The sequence below is a fragment of the Ranitomeya variabilis genome, chromosome 1 (genome assembly GCF_051348905.1).
Source record: "Ranitomeya variabilis isolate aRanVar5 chromosome 1, aRanVar5.hap1, whole genome shotgun sequence".
NCBI classification, from domain to species: Eukaryota; Metazoa; Chordata; class Amphibia; order Anura; family Dendrobatidae; genus Ranitomeya; species Ranitomeya variabilis.
The window spans coordinates 891,211,662-891,217,374 of NC_135232.1; the positions used below are offsets into that span (position 1 = coordinate 891,211,662).

General features: G+C 42.1%; 1 long non-coding RNA gene across 1 annotated transcript; it reads left to right on the forward strand.

Moving 5' to 3' along the window:
• Positions 1–1,934: 1,934 nt before the first annotated feature.
• LOC143775762 (uncharacterized) lies at positions 1,935–5,481 on the forward strand. Its single transcript, XR_013215705.1, has 2 exons — positions 1,935–3,767; positions 4,331–5,481. It is a non-coding gene; the product is annotated as an uncharacterized LOC143775762 (long non-coding RNA).
• Positions 5,482–5,713: the final 232 nt, after the last annotated feature.

Below are 5,713 nucleotides of genomic sequence, written 5' to 3' on the forward strand. Positions count from 1 at the left end.
TATGGCTTATGGTCTCCTTTCATTGTTCTGATTGAAGGAATTCCATGATGAACCCCTGAATGCCCAAAACAGGAGGGAGCGCATCAAAAGAAGATTCCATAAAGCTAAGTACATAACTGTTAAGGCCATATAGGGTTTATATACAGTATATATAAGTAGTCCATGTCCATGGAAACATGACTATGAGGTATATGGGTTTTTAAACTAACTAAATAAAGTTTTTAAGGTTTTTTTGTTATGATTTACATTTATAAGGGCCGCATTGGTTGATCACTTTGATTGTTGATTGAGGGGGCTATGTGGCGTCTCATATTGTACAGGTCCTTCTCAAAAAATTAGCATATAGTGTTAAATTTCATTATTTACCATAATGTAATGATTACAATTAAACTTTCATATATTATAGATTCATTATCCACCAACTGAAATTTGTCAGGTCTTTTATTGTTTTAATACTGATGATTTTGGCATACAACTCCTGATAACCCAAAAAACCTGTCTCAATAAATTAGCATATTTCACCCGTCCAATCAAATAAAAGTGGTTTTTAATAACAAACAAAAAAAAACATCAAATAATAATGTTCAGTTATGCACTCAATACTTGGTCGGGAATCCTTTGGCAGAAATGACTGCTTCAATGCGGCGTGGCATGGAGGCAATCAGCCTGTGACACTGCTGAGATGTTATGGAGGCCCAGGATGCTTCAATAGCGGCCTTAAGCTCATCCAGAGTGTTGGGTCTTGCGTCTCTCAACTTTCTCTTCACAATATCCCACAGATTCTCTATGGGGTTCAGGTCAGGAGAGTTGGCAGGCCAATTGAGCACAGTAATACCATGGTCAGTAAACCATTTACCAGTGGTTTTGGCACTGTGAGCAGGTGCCAGGTCGTGCTGAAAAATGAAATCTTCATCTCCATAAAGCATTTCAGCCGATGGAAGCATGAAGTGCTCCAAAATCTCCTGATAGCTAGCTGCATTGACCCTGCCCTTGATGAAACACAGTGGACCAACACCAGCAGCTGACATGGCACCCCACACCATCACTGACTGTGGGTACTTGACACTGGACTTCAGGCATTTTGGCATTTCCTTCTCCCCAGTCTTCCTCCAGACTCTGGCACCTTGATTTCCGAATGACATGCAAAATTTGCTTTCATCAGAAAAAAGTACTTGGGACCACTTAGCAACAGTCCAGTGCTGCTTCTCTGTAGCCCAGGTCAGGCGCTTCTGCCGCTGTTTATGGTTCAAAAGTGGCTTTACCTGGGGAATGCGGCACCTGTAGCCCATTTCCTGCACACGCCTGTGCACGGTGGCTCTGGATGTTTCCACACCAGACTCAGTCCACTGCTTCCTCAGGTTCCCCAAGGTCTGGAATCGGTCCTTCTCCACAATCTTCCTCAGGGTCCGGTCACCTCTTCTCGTTGTACAGCGTTTTCTGCCACATTGTTTCCTTCCAACAGACTTACCATTGAGGTGCCTTGATACAGCACTCTGGGAACAGCCTATTTGTTGAGAAATTTCTTTCTGGGTCTTACCCTCTTGCTTGAGGGTGTCAATGATGGCCTTCTTGACATCTGTCAGGTCGCTAGTCTTACCCATGATGGGGGTTTTGAGTAATGAACCAGGCAGGGAGTTTTTAAAAGCCTCAGGTATCTTTTGCATGTGTTTAGAGTTAATTAGTTGATTCAGAAGATTAGGGTAATAGGTCGTTTAGAGGACCTTTTCTTGATATGCTAATTTATTGAGACAGGTTTTTTGGGTTATCAGGAGTTGTATGCCAAAATCATCAGTATTAAAACAATAAAAGACCTGACAAATTTCAGTTGGTGGATAATGAATCTATAATATATGAAAGTTTAATTGTAATCATTACATTATGGTAAATAATGAAATTTAACACTATATGCTAATTTTTTGAGAAGGACCTGTATTTAGGGCGCTATGTGAAGGTTCATACTATATATAGAGGGATGTCAGCATACTTAATTCTGCTCAATATTGCATACAATTAGTATAATAATTATTAATATGTTAATATTAATATTGAGCTAAATTAATTTCAGCCTATTGATTCAGCACTCCACAGCAGTTACAGTCTCTCATGTGGCCCCTTTTGAAAATTAATCTCCTACCCCTGCTCTATTATGTAATGTGTAGTGCTATATTATATATAGTGCTGTACATAAGGGAGAAAATTGTCATTTTTTTCCATCTACAGATGTGCACCAGAGCACCTGTGTGTTGCTCACATGACCTATCACATGATCTAGCAAAGGGAATCATGTGATATGTCACGTGATACATCGGGTGCCTGGTGGGGGCCCAAGTCTTCTAAACTGCCCAGGGCCCTGGCTACTCTTAATCCGCCCCTGCTATTGATTTTGGCATTTTAATAATTCCTCAACTTTTCTTTCTTGATGTTACATTTTCAAAGTTTAGGTGTAAATAAATACCCGTTAGGCCGGCGTCACACTGGCGAGTTTTACGGACGTATGAGCGCAGAAAATACACCCGTAAAATACGCATAACACACGGCCCAATGATTCTCTATGGCCCAGCTCCTATCAGCCGTATTTTACGGATCCGTATTATACGGTCTTCTACGGCCATACAAAATCGCAGCATGCTGCGTTTGTCACCGTATTGCGCAAAAAAATCACCAATGAAAATCTATGGGGGCGAGAAAAAGATGGATTACACACGGACCAGCAGTGTGACTTGCGAGAAATATGCCAGACATCTCCAGACATCGCCAGGTGCAAGGAATTGTGACAAACACTCAATCATGAAGCTCAGACATACTAATTAGCTGAAAACGCGCCACACACATCCCGGAAGTCTGGTTCTCGCCTCCACAGAGTTGCAAGCAGCATGTCCACCTTCATAAATGTTGATATGCTCCTCATCCTGGTCCAAGAAAGGCCAGAAGTCTGGGACCAGCGAGATGCCAATTATTCCAACAGGGCCAGGAAAGAGGCAGCATGGCGGGCGATATGTGGGATCTTATTCCCTGATTATGCACAAAGGCCACATGCGGAGCAGACCCAACTTTGTATGTACAATAATGTCTTTTCATTATGTATCATTAAAAAAGGCTTGACCGACCTTTTTTTGGACAAAAAATAACTTTTTAACTTTTTATTATGATATTATGTCAACTTTTTGTCACAAAGCAAAGATGATTAACATGATATAATAATAACGGACATAGCTAATCTTGATGTTGTGTTGTGTCCTATTTTTGTAAGCACAAAACTAGTACAGAGGGTTGTGGACCATGTTCTTTTATTCTCTCCAAATTGAGGTCTTAGTTTAGGCTAATAATTTCATAATGCTTTTGAAGTATCGTCTTGAAATTATCCACAAATGTAACTCCGCAAGGACAGGGCATTCTCCCCTCAGTACCAGTCTGTTACTGTAAACTTGTTTACTGTAAAGGATATCTAGAACCCTGTATGCAACCCCTTTCACATGTACAGCACCATGGAATTAATGGTGTGATCTTAACAAATAATAATCCGATTATTTATCTAGCAATGTCAACTGTTTTAAGCAATGTGCAGAATGAGGGATTGGTAATAACAAAATGTTTGACCATGTCATTGCAGTGGATGATGTTATGAGAAGATGGCGCAGCATCCGGGACCAGTACCGGCGGGAACGTCAGATGCGTGCTAGAAGTGGGTCAGCAGCTCCACTAAAAAAACGAAAATATATCTATTATGACCGGCTTTCGTTTTTTGATGGCAGCATGGATTTAAGGCAGTAAGTGAAAACCACACAACACTTTTTTCTCAAAAAATGAAATTTAGTTTATTTGTTTTTTATGGTTATTCCATGCCACTTTGGATGTAAGTAGTGTTAAACCTATGCCAAATCAAAATGGCTAACAAATGTTAAAAAATATGGGCCAGGATGATAAAGGACCCTGGCCGCCAAGCCTCACAAGCTCCAACAAGGGATGGGTGACAATACAGTAGGCATGGGTCCAGCTGTTCATTTTTTATTTTTTGTCATATGTGGTTACTGCAGGTTATGTGATTGGTGGAAGAGGTGGGTCTTCACTCTGTGTATATTTTGAATGGTAGGCGACAGTATGATGTGTTGTGGTAGTCGTTTCCTCAGTTTGGGTGATTCACGGGATAAATCTTGGATCCCATTGTGTGAATAGGAGATAAGATGGGTTTTTTGGAATGAGATCTATTGAGGATCTGATGTATTCTGGACATATTTTTTATGAGATGAGGTCACAGATGTGTGAGAAAATAATGTACCAAAAATATTAACCTATTTACTGTTTTCTTTTTGTCTTTATTGTTTAATGACAGAACACAGTCCAACCTCACAGAGAGGGAGACCGGGTCGAATTCAGAAGCAGTAATAGATCCGGTTGGTGTGGATGAAGAGGTGGCAGGCCCATCTTCTTCATCTTGTCCCTCCATCATTCCCAGAGCAACTGCTACAGCATCACAAGACACAGCACCAAGTGTGGAAGATCCAGCACCACCACCCTCAGCAGCACATGAACCTGGAAGCCCACAGCAGCAGTCCTACTGGCCCACCGGTGGCCTCCCCACAGGCAGCTGTGCCTTTACCCAGAGGGCGCCGAAGGAGAGAGGTGCAAGCCACAAGGAGGGATGTGGACGCAGGCGTCCTCAATTATTTGTCCAGGGCAGCTACGGATGATGGAGAGGAGGCCTTTTCTCGCAGCCTTGCCCGTTACCATCGCCCCCTTCCCCGTGAGGTGAGGCTACGTGTGAGAGGGTGCATGCAAATCCTGATTGATTTAAGCACCCCTCCAAATAACCCCTATGAGGTATTTGAATTCATTGAGAGAAGGCAGCTTTCACAAACAAACATCTTGCGCCTTCAATTTCCTCAACAGGTGCAGGATCAATCAGGATTTGCACCACCTACTCCACGTATGCCTCCAACTCAGCCCATCCCACCCCAAAATCTGCAAAGGCCAGCACTGCAGCAAATGGCAGCGTACAACCCCCATTCCCAATATGGCCACTTTTCCAGACCCAGTGATGTAGGCTGGTCCCAACCTGGGTTTGGACAACATGGCCATTTTGGGATGGGGTATGACTACACCCAATATCTGCGTCAGCAGGAGTTGCAGAGAGAATTTATTTATGGCCAACAACCAAATGCCCAATATTGACAAGGGCAGAGTTTCGCTCCGCAACCAACAGCATCCTCACAGGATCAAGGACAATTGGGCCAACAAAGGCCCCCTGAACAGGACCCAGAGCTTCCGCTATCTCCCCCGCCTACTTACAGGGATCTGTAATGGTTTTTTTGGGGGGAGGTCCATATATGTTTAGCCAAACCATGGCTGTTGTTGATTTGTAGTGTCTGGTTTGTTTATTTTGTTTGTTGTTTAACCCAAACAAAAAAAATAACAAGAATATTGTGGCAAGTTTTGCCCAAAATTTTTGGTCAGTTTGACAAAAAAAACATATCAAAAACAAAATGATGTTTGTGGACTAATCATTTAAACAACATACACATATGGTCTGCTCAAAATCTGGTAATTAAGGAAATCAAACACACACGTTACCGTATAAAATGGCATAGTAAATTGTATTTAACAAATATAAGTGGCAAAAAATGACATCACAACTGAGACACAGCATACTCTTGCCAGGGAGTGGCACCAGGAGGAGAGACAAAATAATTGCTGAAAACATCCCTAACTTTTATGC